Below are 27,797 nucleotides of genomic sequence, written 5' to 3'. Positions count from 1 at the left end.
AAAGGACAGACACATATTACCTGAGCCTATAAAGTTCTCCTGGACACCATAGCACGCTGTCTTCCCGCACCCCGACGCTCGTTTCGCCCGTGCTTCTTCCTGGTGGTGTATCTAGCTATCCAGCGTCATCCTTCTTATTTCGGTAACCCTCCAATTGGAATAATGAGGGGCGGTTCTATCCAAATTCTACTCCAATAGATTACTATGAAGTCACACGGAGGAAGTGCCGAATGTAGTGGTTTCATCCACCTGCCAATTAATTCAGCCTTTTAATCCCGTCCATACACATTGTTACAACCCCGCAGCTGGCACAATATAATCCTCTGTGATCACACAGAGAAAGTGCAAAGTGTGGTAGTTTAATATATCAACCGACCGATTCAACCTTTCAAACCCGTCGGCACACATTGTAATAACCCTGCAGTGCTGATCATTCAGCCAATACAATGTAGTTCTCTGTGATATATGATCACACAGAGGAGACGCTAACCACGATAATTCACCTGCCAAGTAATTCAGCCTTTCAATCACATGAGCGCACATTGTCACAACCCCGCAGCGCTGATCATCCAGCCGGCACATGAACCGGAGTGGTGCCGACAGCCTCCCCTGCAGGATGGAGGCATGCCGCACCACCACCAGTCCAGTGTTAGCCAGAGCGACAGCGTGCACAGACCCGGCCAAGTCCGCAAATTACCATGAATCATCTCAATTTGGACGTTAAAAATTTCCTTTACTTAAATTAGGCACCATAATAATAGGAATTTTTCTGAACAACCCGCATAAAATATATTTTATCCAATGTCAAAACACAAACATACAATAAAAATATCTAATTATCTAATTCATTCATTGAAAATTTTATAAACCATGGTTAAGCATATAGCAATAGATGAATCCATTTGCGTCTTTATAATTCATAGGCTCAATCTAAGAACATCAACTATTAAAGTTAGATATCCCCATTCCCATTCATTATAGTGAAAAAAACAAAACCTTTTATACTTAAGTGATAAAAATAATAAGGAGCAGCGCTACAACAATTTTCAATTTCATGATATTGTTATTATGCACTGCTCCATACTGAAAAAGTGTATACATTACGTGCACAGTGATCATTAAATATCAATTATTAATATTCATTTTTTCATTTTATTCAAGAAAAAAAGTGCATGAATAAAAATAAATGTTATATATTGCACTAGCCCTCATATAAAAGTGCATAGTAATATATAAAGTGCATTAGTGAGCTCATGTAAATCTATACATAAAAAGACAGTACAAATTAGTGAAAATATCAATTGCATGTTAATTATTGATGTAAGAAAAATATATATTTTTTATATACATTTTTTTCAATTATGTGAAAATATAGTTATTATAGCTCTAGAAACCACAAACACACAAACAATTATAATGCCCCATAGTCATACAAAATCTACTCATATGAATATAATTCTCTAAACTAGAGTCCCTATAATATTCTAACAGAATAATGAGAGATAAATCGTAAGAACAAGAGGTAGCTGAATCTTTTAACTTCCCAATTCTTGAAATATATATTTCAAAATCAATTTTTATTATTTGGAAAAATATATGGCATCAAAGTATCACAGGACGAAAATAAAAGCCTATACAGTCATGGCCAAAAGTATTGACACCCCTGCAATTCTGTCAGATAATACTCAGTTTCTTCCTGAAAATGATTGCAATCACAAATTCTTTGGTATTATTATCTTCATTTAATTTGTCTTAAATGAAAAAACACAAAAAAAATTGTCCTAAAGCCAAATTGGATATAATTCAGCACCAAACATAAAAAAGAGGGTGGACAAAAGTATTGGCACTGTGCGAAAAATCATGTGATGCTTCTCTAATTTGTGTAATTAACAGCACCTGTAACTTACCTGTGGCACCTAAGGCCTGTTTCACACTTCCGTTTTTTCAAATCCGTCAAAATCCGTTGTTTTCCGTAAAAAAACGGATCCGCCATTTTTTGCAGGATCCGTTTTTTTTGTCCCATAGACTTCCATTACGGTTACCGCGGATCAGTCAAAAAAACGGATCCGTTTTTAAAAAAACGGATCCGTTTGCATCAGTTTCCGTCAAAAAAACGGAAACGGATCCGTTTGGCGGACACAAAAACGGAAGTGTGAAACAGGCCTAACAGGTGTTGGCAATAACTAAATCACACTTGCAGCCAGTTGACATGGATTAAAGTTGACTCCACCTCTGTCCTGTGTCCTTGTGTGTACCACATTGAGCATGGAGAAAAGAAAGAAGACCAAAGAACTGTCTGAGGACTTGAGAAACCAAATTGTGAGGAAGCATGAGCAATCTCAAGGCTACAAGTCCATCTCCAAAGACCTGAATGTTCCTGTGTCTACCGTGCGCAGCGTCATCAAGAAGTTTAAAGCCCATGGCACTTTGGCTAACCACCCTAGATGTGGCCGGAAAAGAAAAATTGACAAGAGATTTCAACGCAAGATTGTGCGGATGTTGGATAAAGAACCTCCACTAACATCCAAACAAGTTCAAGCTGCCCTGCAGTCCGAGGGTACAACGGTGTCAACCCGTACTATCCGTCGGCATCTGAATGAAAAGGGACTGTATGGTAGGAGACCCAGGAAGACTCCACTTCTTACCCCGAGACATAAAAAAGCCAGGCTGGAGTTTGCCAAAACTTACCTGAAAAAGCCTAAAACATTTTGGAAGAATGTTCTTTGGTCAGATGAGACAAAAGTAGAGCTTTTAGGGCAAAAGCATCAACATAGAGTTTACAGGAGAAAAAAGAGGCATTCAAAGAAAAGTACACGGTCCCTACAGTCAAACATGGCGGAGGTTCCCTGATGTTTTGGGGTTGCTTTGCTGCCTCTGGCACTGGACTACTTGACCGTGTGCATGGCATTATGAAGTCAGAAGACTACCAACAAATTTTGCAGCATAATTTAGGGCCCAGTGTGAGAAAGCTGGGTCTCCCTCAGAGGTCATGGGTCTTCCAGCAGCACAATGACCCAAAACACACTTCAAAAAGCACTAGAAAATGGTTTGAGAGAAAGCACTGGAGACTTCTACGGTGGCCAGCAATGAGTCCAGACCTGAATCCCATAGAACACCTGTGGAGAGATCTAAAAATGGCAGTTTGGAGAAGGCACCCTTCAAATATCAGGGACCTGGAGTAGTTTGCCAAAGAAGAATGGTCTAAAATTCCAGCAGAGCATTGTAAGAAACTCATTGATGGTTACCGGAAGCGGTTGGTCGCAGTTATTTTGGATAAAGGTTGTGCAACCAAGTATTAGGCTAAGGGTGCCAATACTTTTGTCTGGCCCATTTTTGGAGTTTTGTGTGAAATGATCAACGTTTTTCTTTTTGCTTCATTCTCTTTTGTGTTTTTTCATTTAAGACAAATTAAATGAAGATAATAATACCAAAGAATTTGTGTTTGCAATCATTTTCAGGAAGAAACTGAGTGTTATCTGACAGAATTGCAGGGGTGTCAATACTTTTGGCCATGACTGTATATAAATAGTCTCTTATTGTTCATTATTCCTTCTTTATACGACTTGATCCATTCTTAATCCATCATGACTTCCTGAAATAGCTCCCATTCCTTACATATGGCAACACGATCACCGACACTGGATGACAATTTTCTAAGTGAGACAAAAAAACAATTAAAACAAGACATAAAACCATGATAAACAGTCCCACCCTAATACGTACAGTTGTGGCCAAAAGTATTGACACCCCTGCAATCTTGTCAGATAATACTCAGTTTCTTCCTGAAAATGATTGCAATCACAAATTCTTTGGTATTATCTTCATTTAATTTGTCTTAAATGAAAAAACACAAGAGAATGAAGCAAAAAGAAAAACGTTGATCATTTCACACAACTCCAAAAATGGGCCAGACAAAAGTATTGGCACCCTCAGCCTAATACTTGGTTGCACAACCTTTATCCAAAATAACTGCGACCAACCGCTTCCGGTAACCATCAATAAGTTTCTTACAATGCTCTGCTGGAATTTTAGACCATTCTTCTTTGGCAAACTACTCCAGGTCCCTGATATTTGAAGGGTGCCTTCTCCAAACTGCCATTTTTAGATCTCTCCACAGGTGTTCTATGGGATTCAGGTCTGGACTCATTGCTGGCCAGCTTAGAAGTCTCCAGTGCTTTCTCTCAAACCATTTTCTAGTGCTTTTTGAAGTGTGTTTTGGGTCATTGTCCTGTTGGAAGATCTATGACCTCTGAGGGAGACCCAGCTTTCTCACACTGGGCCCTGCATTATGCTGCAAAATTTGTTGGTAGTCTTCTGAATTCATATTGCCATGCACACGGTCAAGCAGTCCAGTGCCAGAGGTAGCAAAGCAACCCCAAAACATCAGGGAACCTCCGCCATGTTTGACTGTAGGGACCGTGTTTTTTTTCTTTGAATGCCTCTTTTTTTTTTTTCTCCTGTAAACTCTATGTTGATGCCTTTGCCCAAAAAGCTCTACGTTTGTCTCATCTGACCAGAGAACATAATTCCAAAACGTTTTAGGCTTTTTCAGGTAAGTTTTGGCAAACTCCAGCCTGGCTTTATTATGTCTCGGGGTAAGAAGTGGGGTCTTCCTGGGTCTCCTACCATACAGTCCCTTTTCATTCAGATGCTGACAGATAGTACGGGTTGACACTGTTGTACCCTCGGACTGCAGGGCAGCTTGAACTTGTTTGGATGTTAGTCGAGGTTCTTTATCCAACATCCGCACAATCTTGCGTTGAAATCTCTTGTCAATTTTTCTTTTCCGTCCACATCTAGGTAGGTTAGCCACAGTGCCATGGGCTTTAAACTTCTTGATGACACTGCGCACGGTAGACACAGGAACATTCTGGCCTTTGGAGATGGACTTGTAGCCTTGAGATTGCTCATGCTTCCTCACAATTTGGTTTCTCAAGTCCTCAGACAGTTCTTTGGTCTTCTTTCTTTTCTCCATGCTCAATGTGGTACACACAAGGACACAGGACAGAGGTTGAGTCAACTTTAATCCATGTCAACTGGCTGCAAGTGTGATTTAGTTATTGCCAACACCTGTTAGGTGCCACAGGTAAGTTACAGGTGCTGTTATTTACACAAATTAGAGAAGCATCACATGATTTTTCGAACAGTGCCAATACTTTTGTCCACCCTCTTTTTTATGTTTGGTGTGGAATTATATCCAATTTGGCTTTAGGACAATTCTTTTTGTGTTTTTTCATTTAAGACAAATTAAGTGAAGATAATAATAACAAAGAATTTGTGTTTGCAATCATTTTCAGGAAGAAACTGAGTGTTATCTGACAAAATTGCAGGGATGTCAATACTTTTGGCCACAACTGTATAGACTAGATAAAATTATTAAGAAACAGATACCCAAAAGAAAAGGGAAGAAAATGGAGCCAAAGAGTACCAAGAATACTGTTACAAAAATGCCCCAAATCCAATACTCTAATTTAGACCCTGTGGAGTCATAGTGCCCAATCTAAAAATCCACCGACTTGCCGCCTGAGCCAGCACTTTCCCCAAGTCTCCACCCCTAGGGCCCAAAGAAACCATATGTATACCTTTAAAATGCAAAGTGCGAGGATCACAATTGTGATACTTTCTATAATGCCGTGGAATGGTTTTAAGGGTAGTTATACAGTATCTTCCATGGTCTTTGCCATGTCTATATCCAAAATGTGTTAACGAATACAAACCCTCAGTTCTCGGGTCGTTAAGCCCACATATATTTTGACACAGGTGCATTTTGCATGATATATTATGCCCTTAGAGGCACACAAAATAAATTTCCTGATTGTGTATGTTCGTGATCTGTCGAAATTCTTAAAATCTCTTGCTTTGACACAGTTCTGGCATGCCTTACAATGACTGCATGGAAAGAAACCAGGCATCTTGGAACCCATTTCCGATTGTCTACTTTTTGGATCATAGTGACTATGTACCAAGATGTCCTTCAGATTTCCTTAGATTGTTTTTCAAAATCACTTTCTTGGGAACATATTCTTTAACCCTCAGGAACTGACTAATGGAGATCCCTCTTATTGTTGAGTGCGGGTGGGCCGATTGGGCGTGTAGGACTGAATTGGTGGCCGTGGATTTTCAGAACACATCAGTAGATATGTTACCATTAGGCAGGATACCGATCTGCGAGTCCAGGAAATCAACTCTGGTACCATACTTGAAAGAGAGTTTTATATTCAGAGAATTCTGATTCAAATTGGACATCAACGTATTTAGATCTTCAATGCTTCCCTCCCATATAAAAAGAATGTCATCAATATATCTTATTCACTCTTGGATGAGATGACTCTGGAAAATGGGATTGCATTGAAAGATCTCTCCCACGCCCCTAAAAAAAAAAAAAAAAAAAAGTTAGCGTAGGAGGGGGCACAACTGGCCCCCATCGCGGTTCCCTGAAGTTGCAGATAGGTACCCCGCCCAAATAAAAACACATTGTGTCAAGATGAAATTCAGTAATTCCAACAGGAGTCCCACCAATTGTTTGTCCAAATTACTGGATTCCAAGTAAATTGAGGCTGCTTTTATACCATCCACGTGTTAAATTACGTATATAACACCTCTACGTCTGCTGATGGATTAAGAATGGATCAAGTCGTATAAAGAAGGAATAATGAACAATAAGACTATTTATATATAGGCTTTTACTTTCGGCCTGTGATACTTTGATGCCATATATTTTTTCCAAATAATGAAAATTGATTTTGAAATGTATTTCAGGAATTGGGAAGTTAAAAGATTCAGCTACCTCTTGTTCTTACGATATATCTCTTATTATTCTGTTATAATATTATAGGGACTGTTATGAGCTCATTTTCTGCTCCACCAGTTGAGAGTTCTCCTTCCGTTCTCCCTCTGGTGGTGACAGGAGGTAGTGAGGTTGGTTTAAGTGGTAAGTGATCTGCCACCTGATGAGGAAGATAGCGATTGGATCTCTGGAGTATCAGACTGAATATAAGACAGCCGACGCCCTGTCCTGGTTCTGGTGATTCAGTCTTCTTCTCAGGTCTTGGACTTCAGCTCTCTTCCAGTCTTCTCAAGTTAAGTTTGTTTTTTGCTAATGATCACACTTGCGCTTGTTGGTCAATTCAGTTTCTTGTGTACTCCTGCTGGGGCTATGCTGAGCTTCCACTCCTATTTATCTGTATTTGCCAATTTGCCTTTTTTGTCCCTTATTAGATTGGCCTCTTTTTTGCTCTATTTCAGAATATTTCAGAGTGCTGATATAGTGGGAGAAGTCTAGTGACTTCAGGGTTAATTTTGCTATCAGACGTGTTGGACATTATTTTGGTAGGGTTTTTTGGCAGATTGCAGACAGTGGCTTTCCTTTCCTGTCCTTTCTAGTTAGTCGGGCCCCATCGTTTACTCAGCCTATTTTCCTGCCTGTGTTTGTGTTTTCATCTTGCTTCACCGTCAATACATGTGTAGGGGCTGTCTATTCCTTTGGGGTCTGCTCTGGGGCAGTTAGTTTTCCCTTTTCTTGCTTTAGGTTTATGTAGTCCTTCGGCGGTGACGAGGTGTCTAGGAACATCGTAGGAACGCTCCACTGCTACTGTTTGTTGTGTGGTTAAGATCAGGGATCTGCAATCTGCATAGTAACCAACCTCTGGTTTTCTGGGACTTAGCTTTTTGTTGTTCCTCCTCGGTGACACATTCATAACAAGGGACTCTGTTATGAATGAGTCACCGTAGGAGGCAAAAACAGAAATACTAGCTAAGTCCAGAAAACCAGAGAAGTTGGCAGCTATCAGATTGCAGACCCCTGAACCTATCAACAACAACTAGCAGTAGCCGTGGGGGGTTCCTACGGTGCCCTAGACCCCTCGATCACAGCCGGAGAACTACATAGCCTAAAGACAGAAAGGGAAATCTAAACTGCCCCAGAGCAGACCCCAAAGCAATAGGCAACCCCCAACATATAATGACGGTGAAGCAAGATGAAAAAACACTCACACAGATAGAAAGATAGCTTGGGCCCCATCATTTGCTCAGCCTAACTAAATAGGACAGGATAGAAAAGCTGCTGTCTGCAATCCACCAAAACCCTATCTTAACAAGAGCCAACAGACTGATAGAGGAAAAAAGCGCTGAAGACGCTAGGCTTCAAAAAGACTAGATCAGTACTCAGGCATTTTCTGAAGACAGAGCAAAAAGGAATTCAGCTCACCCCAGCAGGGGATGACAGAAATCCAGAAAAACAAGGCAAAACAAAACCAAAACACAAATGCAAAAAGCAGAGCAGAAAACTTAGCTTTTGAGGAGCAGCAATCAGACTGGTCTCCTAGAATCGCTCAGAGAATTCACCAGCCAGGCAGAAGGGCGTTGGCTGCCTTATATCCAGTCAGCAATTCCAGTCACCCAGTCGTCGTCATCCTGCTGAGGTGCTTGGTAATCAGCCTCACTACCTTCCTTCACCAGAAGAGAGAGTTCATCAGACTTCAATGGTGAAGGGGAAAATGAACTCCCAACAGTACCTCCCCCTTGAGGAGGGGTCACCGAACCCTCATCCACGCCACCAGGGCGATCAGGGTGAGCCCGATGAAAGGCACGCACCAATCTTTTGGCATGAATATCCAAGGCAGAGACCCAGGAATTAAACTCCTGACCATAACCCTTCAAATTAACCAAATACTGGAGTCTCCGTCTAGCCAGACGGGAATCCAGTATCTTCTCTACCTCATATTCCATGTTACCTTCAACCAATACAGGGTCCGGAGGTGCCACCCCAGGAACAACTGGTTCAACAAACCTCTTAAACAAGGACTTATGAAACACATTATGGATTTTAAATGTGACACCTTCATAGCGATATTTTTTGATGATAACCAAACCATATCACCAACCTTAAACTAGGGACCAATGGTCCTATGTCGGTTGGAAAACCGCTGGGCCTTTTCCTGGGAGAGAGAGAACTTATCCACCACTTGGTCCCAGATCTGGTGCATTCTCTCCACCACAGTGTCAACACCTGGGCAGGCAGAAGGCTCTACCTGCCCTGAAGAAAATCGAGGATGAAACCCAAAGTTACAAAAAAAAGGTGACATCAAAGTGGCAGAACTAGCTCTATTATTTAAAGCAAATTCGGCCAAGGGCAAAAATGAAACCCAATCATCCTGATCGGCGGAAATAAAACATCTCAAATACGACTCCAAGGTCTGGTTTGTTCTCTCTGTCTGCCCATTGGTCTGAGGGTGAAAAGCAGAGGAGAAGGACAACTGAATTCCCAGCTTGGAACAGAAAGTCCTCCAAAATCTAGACACAAACTGAACTCCTCTGTCAGATACGATGTTCTCAGGAATCCCGTGCAAGCGAACCACCTGTTGCAAAAACAGGGGCACCAACTCAGAGGAAGATGGCAACTTAGGGAGTGGTACAAGATGAACCATCTTAGAGAACCTATCACAAATCACCCAAATAATAGTCATTCTCTGAGAGACAGGCATATCAGAGATAAAATCCATTGAAATATGGGTCCATGGCCTCCTGGGGACCGGCAAAGGCATCAACAACCCACTAGAGCGAGAGCAAGGTTTAGACCGGGAGCAAGTCCCACAGGACTGCACAAAATTCCTGACATCACGAGACAAGGCAGGCCACCAAAAAGACCGACTCACCAGATCTCTAGTACCAAAAATACCTGGATGACCAGCCAATGAAGAGCAATGAACTTCAGTCATCACTCTCTTCTTCCACTGGTCAGGAACATACAACTTTCCACTGGGACAACGCTCAGGTTTGTCCTCCTGGAACTCTTCCAGAGCACGTCTCAAATCGGGCGAGATGGCAGAAAGAACTACCCCTTCGCCTAAGATGGTAGCAGGCTTGGTCACCACAGGAGAATCAGCAAAGAAGCTCCTAGAGAGAGCGTCAGCCTTGACATTCTTAGTGCCAGGAAGAAAAGAGATCACAAAATCAAAACGTGTAAAAAAACAAGGCCCACCTAGCCTGTCTAGGGTTCAAGCGTTTGGCCGGCTCCAGGTAAATCAAATTCTTGTGGTCAGTGAGGACCACGACTTGATGTTTAGCTCCCTCCAACCAATGTCTCCACTCCTCAAATGCCCATTTCATGGCTAACAGTTCCCAATTCCCCACATCATAGTTACGTTCAGATGGAGAGAACTTTTGGGAAAAGAAAGCACAGGGATTCATTTTAGATGTTATAGGATCCTTTTGGGACAAAACCTCCTGCACCAATCTCAGAAGCGTCCACCTCTACCTGAAATGGGAGTGAGACATCAGGTTGCCGCAAAACCGGGGCAGAAGTGAATCTTCGCTTCAGCTCCTGAATGGAAGAAACAGCCTCCGGAGACCAATTCAACACATCAGTACCCTTCTTAGTCAGATCAGTCAATGGCTTGGCAATACTAGAAAATTTTGCTATAAATTTTCGATAAAAATTAGCAAAACCCAAAAACTTCTGGAGGGCCTTCAAAGAAGTGGGCTGAACCCAATCATAAATGGCCTGTACCTTGGCCGGGTCCATTTCAATAGTTGACGGAGACAAAATAAATCCCAAAAATGAAATCCTCTACATACAGGGAATTCTCCCTCAAGATCGGAGCACAGTCCGAACATGTTCCACATGAGAATCCCAATCCTTGGAGAAGATCAAAATATCATCCAGATAGATAATCAAAAATATATCCACAGTCTTGGAAAATGTCGTTCATGAAGCACTGGAAGACAGAAGGGGCATTAGTGAGCCCAAAAGGCATCACCAGGTACTCAAAATGTCCCTCCGGATTATTAAACGCCGTCTTCCATTCATCCCCATGCTTAATGCGGATAAGATTATACGCCCCCCTGAGGTCAAGCTTGGTAAACCAGCAAGCACCTTTATCTCTGGAGAATAGATCCGAAATCAGGGGTAACGGATACTGATATTTAATAGTAATTTTGTTGAGGGCACGATAATCAATACAAGGCCTTAATGAACCATCCTTTTTGGCCACGAAAAAAAAAACCGGCACCTAAGGGTGAAGAGGATGGTCTAATATGACCCTTCTCCAACGCCTCCTTAATATAGGATCGCATAGCTTCGTGCTCGGGTACAGATAAATTGAGGAGTCGACCCTTGGGAAATTCACACCCCGAGCTCAGTTCAATTGCACAGTCATAACTCCTATGAGGAGGCAAAGACGCAGACTCATTCTCACTAAATACATCATAAAAGTCCGCCAAATAGTCAGGAACATCATGCGACTGAGGAGAGTTGGAAAAACCGGAGCCTCACTAAGGGCACACCGACAACCCCAACTCACCACAGACACAGATTTCCAATCCAGAACTGGATTGTGGATTTGCAACCAGGGAAACCCCAGAACAATGGTATCATGCAAATTATGCAACACCAAAAATCTGCAATTTTCTTGATGGTCTGGGGCGACCCGCATTACCACCTGGGTCCAAAACTGAGGTTTATTTTTCGCCAAAGGAGTAGCATCAATCCCCCTCAAAGGGATAGGCGTCCGCAGAGGTGTCATCGGAAATCCACAACGTTTAGCAAAATCCAAGTTCATTAGGTTCAGGGCTGCTCCTGAATCCACAAAAGCCTTGGCGGAAAATGTGGACAGGGAGCAGATCAGAGTAATTGCCAGAAGAAACTTGGGTTGAACACCACCCACAGAAAACGTGTGTGCAAAACGTTTCTCTCGTTTAGGACCGACAGAAATAATATGCGAGGCATCTCCACAAAAAAACACAGCTTATTACGCCTTCTGAACTCCTGACGTTGCTCCCTGGACAAAACTCTCACATTGCATAGGTTCAGACACTTGTTCAACAGGTGGCAACACCTCTCGTGCAGTCCTGTGTTCACATAAACGCCGATCAACCTGAATGGCTAATGAAATAGAATCGTCAAGACCAGAGGGAACAGAAAATCCCACCATAGTATCTTTTACGGCTTCTGACAAACCCTTCCGAAAGAGAGCTGCCAAGGTATTATCATTCCAGGTAGTAAGGACCGCCCACTTTCGGAATTTTTGACAGTACAATTCTGCAGAATCTCGACCCTGGCTCAATGCCAACAGGGTCTTTTCAGCCTGATCAATAGCATTATGTTCGTCATACAACAACCCCAAGGCTTGAAAAAATGCATTCACTTTAGTCAGAATAGGATCATCTGGTTTCAAAGAAAACGCCCAATCCTGGGGATCGCTACGCAGCAAAGAGATGACAATTTTAACCTGCTACGCGGAGCTCCCTGAAGAGGTAGGCTTCAAGGCAAAAAATAATTTACAATTATTTTTGAAATTCAAAAATTTAGACCGATCCCCAAAAAACACATCAGTAGGGATCTTTGGTTCAGCAGAATGTGAATGAGCAAGGTAGGCGGAAATTCCCCGCACTTCCGCAGCGAGCTGCTCCACACGATCCGACAATTGCTTTATCTCCATTGAGAGAAAAAAAAAATTCCCCCTACGGCGTCAGAGATATAGAGGAAAAAATATACACACTTTTTTTTTTACAATTCTTTTCTGCTATTGAGTACCCTAGGATCTGCGGTATGGCCGGTGATTCTGTTATGAATGTGTCACCGTAGGAGGCAAAAACAAATACTAGCTAAGTCCAGAAAACCAGAGAAGTTGGCAGCTATCGCATTGCAGACCACTGAACCTATCAACAACAACTAGCAGTAGCTGTGGGGGGTTCCTACGGTGCCCTAGACCCCTCGATCACAGCCGGAGAACTACATAGCCTAAAGACAGAAAGGGAAATCTAAACTGCCCCTGTTGTGAGTTCATTTTCCCCTTCGTCACTGAGGTCTGGTGAACTCCCTATTCTGGTAAAGGAAGGTAATGAGCCTGATTATCAGGCACCTGAGCCTAATGAGGATGACTGAGTGGAGTCACGGACTGGATATAAGGCTGACGACGCCCTTCTGCCCTGCGGGTGATTTCTCTGTGGACTTCTAGGACACCAGTCTGATTCCTGCTCCTCTAAAGCGAAGTTTTCTGCTTTGCCTGTTAGCATTGGTGTTTTGTTTTTGTTTTCCTTGCTTTTCTGGATTCTGCCTTTCCCTGCTGGGGTGAGCTGAATCTCCTTTTGCCGGTTGCTCTGTCTTCAGTATATTCCTGAGTACTGACATAGCTTTTTTGAAGCCTAGCGTCTTCAGGGCCTTTTTCACTGTCAGTCTGTTGGCTCTTATTTTCATAGGGTTTTTCACGGATTGCAGACAGCAACCTTCCTGTCCTTTCCTATCTAGTTAGCTTGGGCCCCGTCTTTGCTCAGTCTATCTTTCTTTCTTTCTGTCTGTGTTTGTGTTTTCATCTTGCTTCACTGTCATTATATGTTGGGGGCTGCCTATTGCTTTGGGGTCTGCTCTGGGGCAGTCTAGATTTCCCCTTTCTTTAGGCCTATTTAATTCTCCGGCTGAGATCGAGGGGTCTAGGGCATCGTAGGAACCCCCCACGGCTGTTAGTTGTTGTGGATAGGATCAGGGGTCTGCAATCCGATAGCTGCCAACCTCTCTGGTTTTCTGGACTTACCTAGCATTTCTGTTTTTGCCTCCTACGGTGACTCAATCATAACATGCCCCAGAGCAGACCCCAAAGCAATAGGCAACCCTCAACATATAATGACGGTGAAGCAAGATGAAAAAACACTCACACAGATAGAAAGATAGGCTGAGCAAATGATGGGGCCCAAGCTAACTAAATAGGACAGGATAGAAAAGCTGCTGTCTGCAATCCGCCAAAACCCTATCAAAACAAGAGCCAACAGACTGATAGGGAAAAAAGCCCTGAAGACGCTAGGCTTCAAAAAGACTATATCAGTACTCAGGCATTTTCTGAAGACAGAGCGAAAAGGAATTCAGCTCACCCCAGCAGGGGATGACAGAAATCCAGAAAAACAAGGCAAAACAAAACCAAAACACAAATGCAAAAAGCAGAGCAGAAAACTTAGCTTTTGAGGCGCAGGAATCAGACTGGTCTCCTAGAATCCCTCAGAGAAATCACCAGCCAGGCAGAAGGGCGTCGGCTGCCTTATATCCAGTCAGCAATTCCAGTCATCATCATCCTGCTCAGGTGCTTGGTAATCAGCCTCACTACCTTCCTTCACCAGAAGAGGGAGTTCATCAGACCTCAATGGTGAAGGGGAAAATGAACTCCCAACAGGACTCTAGTTTTTAGAATTATATTCATATGAGTATTTGTATGACTATGGGGCATTATAATTGTTAGTGTGTTTGTGGTTTATAGGGCTATAATAATATATATATATATATATATATATATATATATATATATATATATATATATATATATATATTTCACATACATGAAAAAAATGTATATAAAAAATATACCGTATTTTTCGCTTTATAAGATGCTCCGGATTATAAGACGCACCCCAAATTTTGAGGAGAAAAATGGGGGAAAAAACTTTTTTAATAAAATGGTGGTGCTTCTTATAATCCAGGAGTCTTATTGCTTACTGCTCTGTCCCCTGGTACTGTCGCCCACTCTGTCCCCTACTCTGTCCCTGGGATGCTGTCGCCCACACTGTACCTGGTGCTGCCGCCACCGTGCTGGGTCCTCCGGGTGCTGCCACGCTATGTCCCCCGATGCCTGCTGCCGCCGGGCTCTATTCTGTGATGCGTGGGGGGCTCTGCCGTTCCATCTCCCAAGATTTCAATGCCGAGATCTCCATCTGCACTTGCGCGGCGGCCATTTTCCAGGAAGCAAGCCACCGCACAGGCATGGATGGAACGGCAGAGCCCCCCACGCAGCACAGGACAGAGCCCGGCGGCGGCAGGCACCGGAGGACATAGCGTGGCGGCGGCAGCACCCGAGGGACCCAGCGCGGCGGCAGCACCCGGAGGACCCAGCGCTGTGGCGGCAAGTAACGGACACCCGCAGCGGCAGCACAATAAAAGGTATGTTTGCATTGTAAGACGCACCCCTATTTTCCCCCCCAAATTTGGGGGGAAAAAAGTGCATCTTACAAAGCGAAAAATACGGTACCTATTTTTCTTACATCAATAATTAACGTGCAATTGATATTTGCACTAATTTGTACTGTCTTTTTATGTATAGATTTATATGTGATCTCTGCTGCACTTTATATATTACTATGCACTTTTATATGAGGGCTAGTGCAATATATAACATTTATTTTTATTCATGCACTTTTTTTCTTGAATAAAATGAATATTAATAATAATGATAATTGATATTTAATTATCACTGTGCACGTAATGTATACACTTTTTCAGTATGGATCAGTGCATAATATCATGAAATTGAAAATTGTTGTAGCGCTGCTCGTTATTATTTTTATCACTTAAGTATAAAAGGTTTTGTTTTTTTCACTATAATGAATGGGAATGGGGATATCTAACTTTAATAGTTGATGTTCTTAGATTGAGCCTATGAATTATAAAGACGCAAATGGATTCATCTATTGCTATATGCTTATCCATGGTTTATAAAATTTTCAATGAATGAATTAGATAGATATTTATTCAGTCGTCCATGACAGCACCACCTGAGAGAGGGGATCCGTCCTTTAGGAACAGGAAACCTACAGATACAAAAGGGTGGCACCTCTCCCACGCATCAGTTGGTTTCTTGTTCCTAGAGGTCAGGACTCTCTACAGATCGTCCGTCATGGAGTCGTCGTTGAATACCCAGGCCGGCTGACCGACCCAGGTAGCGAGGGGGTCTCCTACCTCGGTCATTGCGGGGTCCCTGGAAGCGCCACGGTGGGGCCGGGTAGGTCACCACGGCAGTGGACGGAGCAGGTGGAGCAGGGGTCCGGTGGATGCCATCTCCAAAACGCCAGCACCTGGTATGTATGCCCCGGTCCTGCTGCGCTTCCCCAGGCCCGGTCCTCCCGGTCAGTGCTGGCCCCTGGCGGCGCTCATGGCGGCGTGCGCGGGGGGGCTGGGGGCATTCCGGGCAGGAGGCGCTGCGCGGCTCCTTCGCGCGCGCTCCCGCAGGGCTCTGGTGAGCGGCGGAAGTGACGCGGCGGAAGGGGCGGAGCGATAGCGCCGATACCGGAAGTCGGGTGTCGGCCGGCCTCCGGTGCACGCCTGTCCGGGGGTCGCGCGGCGACCCGGGTAAGGCGAGGGGGGCCGGAGCATGGGGGAGGGAACGCGAAACGCCGGGTGGGTGGTGCTACGGCAGGATACCTGCTGACCCGGACACCAGGAGGCATATAAGGCAGATGGGGACGCCGCTGGGGTGCTTCTGAAGGCCCCAGCAATGGATACAACGGAAGCCCCCTTAGACCAGCAGGACGAGGCGCAGGAGCGCCCGCAAAAACAGGCCACGACAAAACCGCATGCGAGTGGCCAGCAGAAGAAACAGACGAACTAGCGACCAGAGCGGCGAAAGTTCCTCCAGAAAGGACCCCCCTGCCTCCCTCCGTGATCCGGTACCTGCTTCATCTGCATGGGTAACAGATCTCCGTGAATGTACCCTGATGCAGTGTTCCCTTATGTTCTTTTGCAGGGGAAGAAGGCTACGGGAAAACAGAAGCACAGGGAATGTGCCCTCTGTAGTTCCCCCCCCTACCAGATGGCCACCCTAAAAAATTATGCCAACCATGCATTCGGCAAACGGTAGGGGTTAATAAAGACAGGGAGTCCAGGGGTAGATTGTCAGGCCCTTATACTCTCCCCCGTTTATGCAGGTAGCGGAAGAGACACCTGACTTCACTTCAAACCTGAGAGAGATGATCAGGGCAGAAATGAAAGTCTTACCACAAAGAGAACCTTCTAGGAGAAGAGAGGCTAGTGGTTCAGGCTCGGAGACCTCAGTCGCCCCTGGGAAAGGTGACAACTCCTCGGACTCCTCGGCCTCCTTGTCGTCTTCCTCGGATGAAGACTCTAGCCGGTTCTGCTTCCCCTTAGACCAGATGGACAGATTAGTGAAAGCAATACGGTCCACCATGGGGGTAGCGGACAAAAAACGGGAAATCTCAGCACATGACATAATGTTCGGGGGTCTAGACCCCAAAAAACGCAGAGCTTTTCCATTAAACGATAAGGTTCAGAGCCTAATTGACAGAGAATGGAAGAGACCGGAAAAAAGGGGCTCCATGCCACCAGCCTTTAAGCGGAGATACCCCTTTGATAACCCGGTAGTAAACAGATGGGATAAAGCCCCGAAACTAGACGCAGCAGTAGCCAAAGCATCTAAAAAATCCGCCATACCATTTGACGATATGGCCTCCTTGAAAGATCCGCTAGATAAAAAAGCGGATTCTTTTCTTAAAGGGACATGGGAGATGTCAGCAGGCGCGTTAAGACCAGCGGTAGCTGCCACCTGTACAGCCAGATCCATGATGGTCTGGCTAGATCAGCTGGATTCCGAGCTAAAAGACTGAGCTTCAAGAACATCTATTCGGAAAAGTTTGCCGATCATTCAGAATGCCGCGGCGTTTTTAGCCGATGCTTCTGCAGACTCTGCAAGAATGGCGGCTAAAGCCGCGGGTCTATCTAATGCAGCGCGAAGAGCGCTCTGGTTAAAATGCTGGCCAGGAGATATTCAAGCCCGGTCCCATCTCTGTTCCATTCCTTGCGAGGGGGAGTACCTATTCGGCCCCGTCTTGGACGAATTGTTAGAGAAAGCTGGAGATGACAAAAAGAAATTTCCCAGTCTCCCGAACCCCTCTTACAGACGTCCCTTTACCAGGAAAGGTTTGTTCCGGAGAAGGCCGTCCAGAGATCAGGGCAGATGGGATGAGAAAAAAAGGAAAGGTACAGGATTCATGTTTGGAGGGGGGCGCCAGGAAGGTCCAGCTCGGGATGCGAAAAAGCCGCCCCAATGACTAGGTGCCCCGGTAGGAGGGAGACTAGCTGCCTTCTACCCATCCTGGTCTCTGATCTCTAATAGCAGCTGGATACTGGGGATAATAGCCGTGGGACTACGACTAGAGTTTTCTAGGGTTCCCCTTGATCAATTTAAAATCACCCCACTCAGGTCGTCTGCTGCAGAACAAGCTGCCCTGGAGGCCGAGGTTCATGACCTGTGCGCCAAGAAAGTCCTGATAGAGGTTCCAGAGGGAGAATGGGGGAAGGGATTCTACTCCCCTCTGTTCCTGGTCCGCAAACCAGACAGCTCCTTTAGGACAATAATAAACCTTAAGGCCCTCAACAAGTTTTTGGTCATACGTCCTTTTAAAATGGAAACAATTAAATCTGCAATAAAATTGCTGTTCCAAAACTGCTTTATGGTGGTGTTAGATCTAAAAGACGCATACTACCATATACCCATCCATGCAGGCCATCAGCGGTTTCTCAGAGTGGCGGTTCAGTTGGATGGGTCAATTCGACATTTCCAATATGCGGCCCTCCCCTTTGGAGTGGCAGTCGCTCCCCGAGTGTTTACTAAAGTAATAGCGGAGGTCATGGCCCATCTACGTGAATCGAACATTCTGGTGATCCCCTACCTGGACGATTTTCTTATTGTAGGTAAAACGGCGAATCATTGTTTACAACAGCTACAAAAGGCAATGTCTGCCCTAGAACGGTTAGGATGGTTGCTGAACGTCAAAAAGTCTCGGTTGCAACCAATGAAAGTCCAACAATTCTTGGGCCTAACCCTGGATTCTGAGAAACAGGAATGCCGTCTGCCTCCGGAGAAGCTTGTTCGCCTCCATTATCAGATCCTGAACGCCTCCAATAACCCCACCATGTCCCTCAGGAAAGCCATGTCCCTTCTAGGCTCTCTTTCGGCCTGTATCCCGGCAGTCCAGTGGGCCCAGTTTCATGCAAGGAAACTACAGAGCGAGGTCTTATTACATCAAAAAGTCCTTGGGGGTTACTTGGAGGGTCAGCTAACCTTGTCCCGTAACACAAGGGAGTCCCTAGAGTGGTGGTTAGACAAGGATAACTTGTCTAAAGGGGTGCCCTGGGAGTATAACGTAACCCGCATAGTCACCACGGATGCTAGTCCTTACGGTTGGGGAGCTCATATGGGTGAAATATTAGTCCAGGACCAATGGCAACATGATCAGTTAGGAATGTCATCTAACCTTAACGAATTGACAGCAGTAGAACAGGCGGCTAAAAAGCTCCTTGTGTATCTACAGGGCCATCACGTGCGGGTGTTCTCCGACAATCAGGTCACCGTGGCATATATCAATCACCAAGGCGGGACCCGTTCCAGACCCCTGATGATTGTAGCAGAGCGGTTGTTCCATCTAGCAGAACAATACTTTCTATCTTTAACAGCGTTGCATATAAAAGGAAGAGACAACATCACGGCAGACTTTTTAAGCCGCAATCAGCTAAAGCAAGGGGAATGGTCCCTAAACACCTCCATATTCAATCTGATTGTTCAAAAGTGGGGATATCCAGAGGTAGACCTCTTCGCCACCAGAGACAACAGGCAATTGAAACAATTCTGCTCCCTAAATCCCAGAGAGAATCCTCTGGCGGTAGATGCCTTCCTGATAAAGTGGGACTTCAGACTAGCCTACGCCTTCCCTCCCCTATCTCTTCTACCCCTGGTGATGAGGAAAATCAGGAAAGACAGAGCGAGGGTTATAGTCATCGCTCCATTTTGGCCCAGGAGAGCATGGTTCTCATGCCTCAGGACCATGTCGGTGTCCGATCCTTGGGTTCTGCCGAACATCCCGGATCTCCTGTCCCAGGGCCCAGTCTTCCATCCTCAGGTGGCTGGCCTACATCTGACGGCGTGGAGTTTGAACGGTCATTATTAGAAGAGAAGGGCTTCTCCGCAGACCTAATTAACACCCTACTTAAGAGTAGGAAAATCATTACCACAAAAATTTATGTCAGAATTTGGAAGAAATTCCTTCAAAACTCAGGAGTAGTCGCTGGGGATTCAGCGCTTATAATGCAGATATTAGAGTTCTTACAAAAAGGTCTGGACATGGGGCTCTCTACCAGTACCCTTAAAGTACAAGTGTCAGCCTTGGGGGCCCTGTTTAGCTGTAACATCGCTGGTAATTATTGGGTAAGCAGGTTCATTAAGGCGGCAGATAGATCCAGGCCAATAATGAAGGATAGATTCATGCCGTGGGACTTGAACCTGGTCCTCACTGCTATGACAGAGACCCCATTCGAACCTATCTCGTCGGCTTCCCTAAAAAACCTGTCCCTCAAGGTAGCCTTCCTGGTAGCTCTAACATCAGCCCGCAGAATAAGCGATATCCAGGCTTTATCTAGGTGTCCTCCTTATTTACAGTTCAAAGAGGATAGGGTAATACTTAGACCTGATCCAGCGTACTTGCCGAAGGTAGTTTCTAGTTTCCATAGGACACAGGAAATAGTTCTTCCATCCTTCCTCCCTAATCCAACTAATGAGAAGGAAAAGGAACTACACACCCTGGATGTCAGGAGAGGCCTCATAGAATATCTGACAGTCACCGATCCCTGGAAGAAAGATAATGCCCTATTTATCTCTCATCAAGGCCCCAGAAAAGGTTGTAGGGCATCAAAAAATACACTAGCCAGATGGATTAGTGAGGCGATTTCAATAGCTTACACCTCAAAGGGCAGGTCGCCACCCGGGAAGCTGAGGGCGCATTCCACCAGGGCCATGGCGACCTCATGGGCCGAAAGATCAGAAGTCTCCATTGACCAGATATGTAAGGCGGCTACTTGGTCCTCTCCGAGCACCTTTTATAGTCATTATAGGCTAGACCTGGGTGCTTCCACAGACCTCTCTTTTGGTATAAGGGTGCTGCAGGCTGTAGTCCCTCCCTAAAGCTGATATTACTCTCTGTAAATCTCTCAGGTGGTGCTGTCATGGACGACCGAATAAAGTCTTAGTTACTCACCGGTTAACGGTATTTTTCGGAGTCCATGACAGCACCCGTATATTCCCTCCCTTTAGTTTAATTGGGGTGTGCACGTCTATTTCTTGTATATGCTCACTGGTGATAAAAGTTTTTATAATTGTAAAGAATACTGTACATAAATCATGCATTAACCTTGGAAGTCCTCTTGTGCTCTGTAATCCAACTGATGCGTGGGAGAGGTGCCACCCTTTTTGTATCTGTAGGTTTCCTGTTCCTAAAGGGCGGATACCCTCTCTCAGGTGGTGCTGTCATGGACTCCGAAAAATACCGTTAACCGGTGAGTAACTAAGACTTTTTATTGTATGTTTGTGTTTTGACATTGGATAAAATATATTTTATGCGGGTTGTTCAGAAAAATTCCTACTATTATGGTGCCTAATTTAAGTAAAGGAAATTTGCAACGTCCAAATTGAGATGATTCATGGTATTTTGCGGACTTACCCGGGCCGGAGCACGCTGTCGCTCTGGCTAACACTGGACTGGTGGTGCGGCATGCCTCCATCCTGCAGGGGAGGCTGTCTGCACCTCTCCGGTTCATGTGCCGGCTGGATGATCAGCGCTGCGGGGTTGTGACAATGTGCGCTCATGTGATTGAAAGGCTGAATTACTCGGCAGGTGAATTATCGTGTTTAGCATCTCCTCTGTATGATCATATATCACAGAGAACTACATTGTATTGGCTGAATGATCAGCACTGCAGGGTTGTTACAATGGGTGCCGACTGGTTTGAAAGGTTGAATCGGTCGGTTGATATATTAAACTACCACACTTTGCACTTTCTCTGCGTGATCACAGAGGATTATATTGTGCCAGCTGAATGACCAGCACTGCGGGGTTGTAACTGTTATACCCGGCCCCGTCCTGACGCTGCGCCAAGGTCTGCCGCTGCTCTCCGTTCTGGGCACTCACCTCGAGCCTCTCATGCTGCTGCTCAGCATTCTGTCCTCCCTCCTGCCGCCTCCTCCTGGCGTCCTGTGAGGAGATCTCCAACTAAGGCTATTAGGGCACGCCCGCCCGCTCTCTTGCCTTCTTAAAGGGGCGGCGTGCATTATTCAAAAAATGCAATCAACTAATGGCAGTGCACTGGCTGTTATTTCTGGCCTCTCCTCCATACGGAGAGCGCTGGAGCAATGAGTATCTATCATTGCTACATCCGGTTCTCCTGCTAACCTGTCTGCACTGCATATGCAGTCTCTGTGCATTGTCTAATGCTCTCTGTTTCCACAGCATATCAGTATCCTGTGTTACCTGGTTATATCAGCAACCATCTGGGCCTAAGCCATCCCGTTCCGCCTACAGCCATCCGAGTCCAAGGGCTGTGTGAAGGTCACTGGAACCGACTCCTTACCAACTAACCGGATCCAGGACCCAGCACATTACGGACTCTGCTGTAACTTTTGTTATCCCTTTTGGTCCCGCTGGGACAGCTGCCAGATGTTCGGGGTCTAACTGGAGGTAGCACCTGTGTCCTCCGGGTATTCCATTCTGGCCCTGCCTGAGGGGCTTTACTACGGGTGCCCGGGGCTCACTAGTCACGCCCCCTTCGGAGCCCCCCGGACCGTGGTCCCAAGGTTCCACTGAAAAAATAAAAAAACGAATGTGAACTTCACCATCTCTGCCTCCGCTTCCATTCGTTACAGATTGCTCCGGCCATGGAATCTCTGGACCCCAGAGGCCTCCGACGTTGGAGTTGTGCCAAGAGGTGACCCGTTTAAGAGATCAACAGGATAAGATCACAACGTATCTACGTAACCTGTCCACCCGCATGGATTCTCTGCAGTACCCGGCTGCTCCTGATTCACCTAGCAACACCCAGGTACCTGCTGTCATGACAAGCAAGGGCCCCCGCCTGGCGGCTCCTAGCCGCTTCCATGGTGATCCCACTCAGTGTCGGGGTTTTCTCAATCAGTGTGTCCTACACTTTGAAATATTGGGGCATATGTTTGCTTCTGACCGTGCCAAAGTGGGCTTCATTATGTCACATCTAGCAGGAGAGGCTCTCGCCTGGATGAATCCGTTATGGGAGAGAGGAGACCCGCTGGTTAATGATCTTCAATCTTTCCTAGAAACTTTTCGCAGGACCTTTTGATGAACCTGGCCGGGTCACGTCGACCTCTTCTGCCCTGCTTCGCTTACGCCGGTATGCTGTTCAGTTCCGCACCCTCTCGTCTGAGTTATCTTGGAACAATGAGGCCTTGCTGGCTACCTTCTGGGAGGGTCTATCTGGAAAAATTAAGGATGAGCTGGCGGGACGGGACAGGCCTACCATCTTGGATGACCTGATTTCCTTGGCGACCCGGATTGACCTGCGTTTTCAGGAGCGTTCCATGGAGACTAAGCGTGACAGGAGGTCTTACCACCTGGGCTTTAATTCTTCCAAGACGTCTACCTCATCCTCTTCTCCCGAAGCTATGGAGGTAGATCGAGTAAGTCTGGCCAGCCGCCGCCAGGAGGCGCGTCGCAAAAATGGAAGCTGTCTGTACTGTGGTAGTTCCGAACACCTGATCCGCTCCTGTCCAAAGAAGTCAGAAAACTCCTGTGCCTAGGCTCGGTAGGAGAGGCCACCCTAGGTAGAGAATGTTCCTCTCCTTGTTGCAGATCTCAGTCTCTGTGACCTACGGTGCAATAAAATTTTCTGGACTCTGTTGGACTCCAGAGCCGCCGGAAGCTTTTTTCAGCAGACGCTTGTGGATCGCTACCACTTACCAGTTCAGGCTCTTCCCAACCCATTGCGGGTAACCGCTGTTGATGGCCAGCCTCTGACCGAACCCGTCCAGTCCGTTATTATGTGTACCCTGGTTTGTCTCACCCCTTGCTTCTAGGTTTGCCTTGGTTTCAGAAACATGAACCAGTCCTTAATTGGAGAACAGGTGAAATTCTACATTGGGGAGATTCCTGCTCGGACCGTTGTTTAACCCAGATTGAACCAGCTCCACCCCCGGTCCAAACTGCTACCCTGCCTGGATTACCATCCGCTTACTGGTTCTTCTCGGATGTCTTCGGGAAAAAGGAGGCTGAAAAACTTCCTCCCCACAGGTCGTATGACTGTCCAATAGACCTTCTTCCTGGAACATCTCCTCCCCGTGGGAGAGTTTACCCTCTTTCCCAGGCAGAGACTCAGGCTATGTCGGACTACATCCAGGAGAACTTGGCCACAGGGTTTATCCGAAAATCATTGTCACCGGCAGGAGCAGGCTTCTTCATGAAGAAAAAGGACGGATCCCTGCAGCCCTGTATCGACTACCGAGGACTGAACCAGATCACGGTAAAAAACAGGTACCCTTTACCTCTAATTTCAGAACTATTTGACCGTCTCCGAGGGGCCAGGATCTTCACCAGGCTGGATCTCAGAGGGGCTTACAATTTGATCCGAATCAGAGATGGAGACAAATGGAAAACAGCCTTCAACACTCGTGATGGCCACTACGAGTACCTGGTAATGCCGTTTGGTCTAAGCAATGCTCCCGCTGTTTTCCAAGAGTTCGTCAATGACATTTTCAGGGATCTGCTTTACACCTGGGTTGTTGTCTACCTAGACGACATTCTGATTTTTTTTCTACTGACTTGGTCTCGCATCGCAGACAAGTGCGCCTGGTCTTACAGAGACTCAGGGAGAACAGACTGTACGCCAAGTTGGAAAAGTGCCTCTTTGAGCAATCCTCTTTGCCTTTCCTCGGTTACATTGTTTCCTCCACAGGATTAAAAATGGATCCAGAGAAGTTATCAGCTGTACTCAAGTGGCGCCTCGTCCTTCCGGGTTGAAGGCCATACAGCGATTCCTGGGCTTCGCCAACTACTACAGGCAAATCTTTCCTAACTTCTCCACCCGAGTAGCGCCCATCTCCGCTCTAACCTGGAAAGGTACAAATCCGAAGTATTGGCCTCCCGAGGCTGAGGAGGCCTTTGTTTCTCTCAAAAAGGCCTTTGCTGTCGCACCTGTTCTTCATCGTCCTAACTCCAATGAACAATTTTTTCTTGAGGTCGATGCCTCTTCAGTAGGTGCGGGAGCTGTACTAACCCAGAAATCGTCCTCCGGGTGAATGCATTCCTGTGGTTTTTTTTCCAAGGTTTTTTTCTTCCGCAGAGAGGAATTATTCTGTTGGAGATCAGGAATTGTTGGCTATCAAATTGGCTCTGCAGGAGTGGAGGCATCTTCTAGAAGGAGCTCTTCATCAGGTAGTCGTATACACCAATGACAAAAACCTTGCTTATCTCCAAACTGCACAAAGGCTGAATCCTCGTCAAGCCCGTTGGGCTTTGTTTTTTGCTCGTTTTAACTTTGTTCTTCATTTTCACCCAGCTGACAAAAATGTCAAAGCAGACGCACTTTCCAGAGCCTTTCTACCTCCTGATCAAGAAGAAGAACCGCAGCACATCATTGAACCCTTAAGGTTAGTCGCGGTCGCTTCTACTGATCTTGCCCGGTGCCTCTCGGGAAGACTTTCGTGTCAGCTTCTGAGCGTACTCTTGTCCTTCGGTGGGGTCACTCATCCAAGTTGGCTGGTCACGCCAGCCAGAGATAGACTCTGCAACTCATCTCCCGGTACTACTGGTGGCCTGCCATGGCTAAGGACATTCTGGAGTACGTCACAGCCTGTCCTTCCTGTGCTCGTAACAAGACGGCCAAGCTTCTACCCGCAGGTAGGCTTCAGCCTCTTCCAATTCCGTCTGCCCCCTGGCAGCATATCGTGATGGACTTCATCACAGATCTCCCAATCTCATCTGGCTGTTCTGTGGTGTCGGTAGTGGTGGATCGCTTCTCTAAAATGGCTCACTTCGTTCCACTACCCGGTCTTCCAACTGCTCCTGAGTTGGCGGACCTGTTCATCCGCCACATCTTCCATCTCCATGGTTTCCCTCTCCACATTGTGTCCGACAGAGGAGTCCAGTTCACCTCAAGATTCTGGAGAGCAGTTTGTAAACTGGTAAGAATTGAACTGGATTTTTCCTCAGCGTACCATCCTCAGTCCAATGGACAAGTGGAGAGGACAAATCAAATCCTGGCTGCATTCCTGCGTTACTTTGTCAACGCCCATCATGATGACTGGGTAGACTTACTGTCCTGGGCCGAATTTTCTTACAACAATCAAGTAAGTGAATCTTCTGGAAAGTCTCCCTTTCAGATTGTCTTCGGATTGCAACCCGGAATACCTCTTCCCATCTCCGGATCATCTGGCGTTCCAGCTGCCGATACTATCTCCGAAGATTTTTCTAAGGTCTGGAGGGATACCAAAACTGCTCTGGAGAAAGCCTCCCAGCGCATGAAAAGGCATGCGGACAAGAGACGTTTGGATGCGCCTATCTTTTGTCCCGGAGACAAGGTATGGCTCTCTTCTAAGTACATCCGGTTAAAGATGTCATCCTACAAATTGGGCCCCCGGTTCATCGGACCATTTGAGATCTTGAGACAGATCAATCCAGTCTCGTACAAGCTGAAGTTGCCCACTTCCCTACATGTGCCTAACTCCTTTCATGTTTCTCTCCTCAAACCAGTTTTGAGTCCCTTCTTTAAGGATCCGGGTACCACTCCTGACCCTGTCTCGGAGGATGATGTTTTTGAGGTAAAACATATCCTGGCCTTAAAAAAGTAAGGGGTAAGACCTACTATCTGGTGGACTGGAAGGGTTTTGGTCCTGTGGAGAGATCTTGAGAGCCTAGGGAGAACATCCAGGCTCCTCTTCTCCTTAAACGGTTCTACGCAGGCTTGAAGAAGAGGGGGTGTAAAGAGGGGGATACTGTTACACCCGGTCCCCGTCCTGGCACTGCGCCCAGGTCTGCCGCTGTTACACCTTGCCCCCGTCCTGGCGCTGCGTCCAGGCCTGCCGCTGCTCTCCGTTCTGGGCACTCACCTCAAGCCTCTCATGCTGCTGCTCAGCATTCTGTCCTCCCTCCTGCCTCCTCCTCCTGGCGTCCTGTGAGGAGATCTGTAACTAAGGCTATTAGGGCACGCCCGCCCGCTCTCTTGCCTTAAAGGGGCGGAGTGCATTATTCAAAAAATGCAATTAACCAATGGCAGCGCACTGGCTGCTATTTTTGGCCTCTCCTCCATAGGGAGAGCGCCGGAGCAACGAGTATCTATCATTGCTACATCCGGTTCTCATGCTAACCTGTATCTGCAGTCTCTGTGCATTGTCTAATGCTCTCTGTTTCCACAGCATATCAGTATCCTGTGTTACCTGGTTATATCAGCAACCATCAGGGGCTAAGCCATCCCGTTCCGCCTACAGCCATCCGAGTCCAAGGACTGTGTGAAGGTCACTGGAACGGACTCCTTACCAACTAACCGGATCCAGGACCCAGCGCATTGTAGACTCTGCTGTAACTTTTGTTATCCCTTTTGGTCCCGCTGGGACAGCTGCCACGTGTTCGGGGTCTAACTGGAGGTAGCACCTGTGTCCTCCGGGTATTCCATTCTGGCCCTGCCTGAGGGGCTTTACTACGGGTGCCCGGGGCTCACTAGTCACGCCCCCTTCGGAGCCCCCCGGACCGTGGTCCCGAGGTTCCACTTAAAAAATAAAAAACGAATGTGAACTTCACCATCTCTGCGTCCGCTTCCATTCGTTACAGTAACAATGTGTATGGACGGGATTAAAAGGCTGAATTAATCGGCAGGTGGATGAAACCACTACATTCGGCACCTCCTCCATGTGACTTCATAACACGGAGAGCTTCATTGTAATCTATTGGAGTAGAATTTGAATAGAACCATCCCTCATTATTCCAATTGGAGAGTTACCGATATAAGAAGGATGACGCTGGATAGCTAGATACACCCCCAGGAAAAAGCACAGGCGAAACGCACGTCGGTGCCGGGAGACAGCGTGCTATGGTGTCCAGGAGAACTTTATAGGCTCAGGTATTATGTGTTAAATTAATTGGGTGTAAAAACCTATCTTCTCCATGTGGCATTAGTACTATATGGCACTATTATATAGGAATATATTTTTGCACAATGATTTTTTTGTTCACCTATTTAT

The 27,797-nt window shown here is 46.2% G+C and overlaps 1 protein-coding gene across 4 annotated transcripts in view; it reads left to right on the top strand.

Annotated features, from left to right (window-relative positions):
• LOC141100608 (protein CLN8-like) overlaps nucleotides 1-27,797 on the top strand; it is a 115,977-nt gene that overhangs the window by 74,835 nt on the left and 13,345 nt on the right. The window lies entirely within an intron of this gene.

The sequence above is a fragment of the Dendrobates tinctorius genome, unplaced genomic scaffold, assembly GCF_039654945.1.
Source record: "Dendrobates tinctorius isolate UK_male_01 unplaced genomic scaffold, ASM3965494v1 ptg000107l, whole genome shotgun sequence".
Taxonomy (NCBI): domain Eukaryota; kingdom Metazoa; phylum Chordata; class Amphibia; order Anura; family Dendrobatidae; genus Dendrobates; species Dendrobates tinctorius.
Note: the sequence above shows the minus strand (reverse complement) of the source record. Positions and strands in the feature narration are given on the sequence as shown.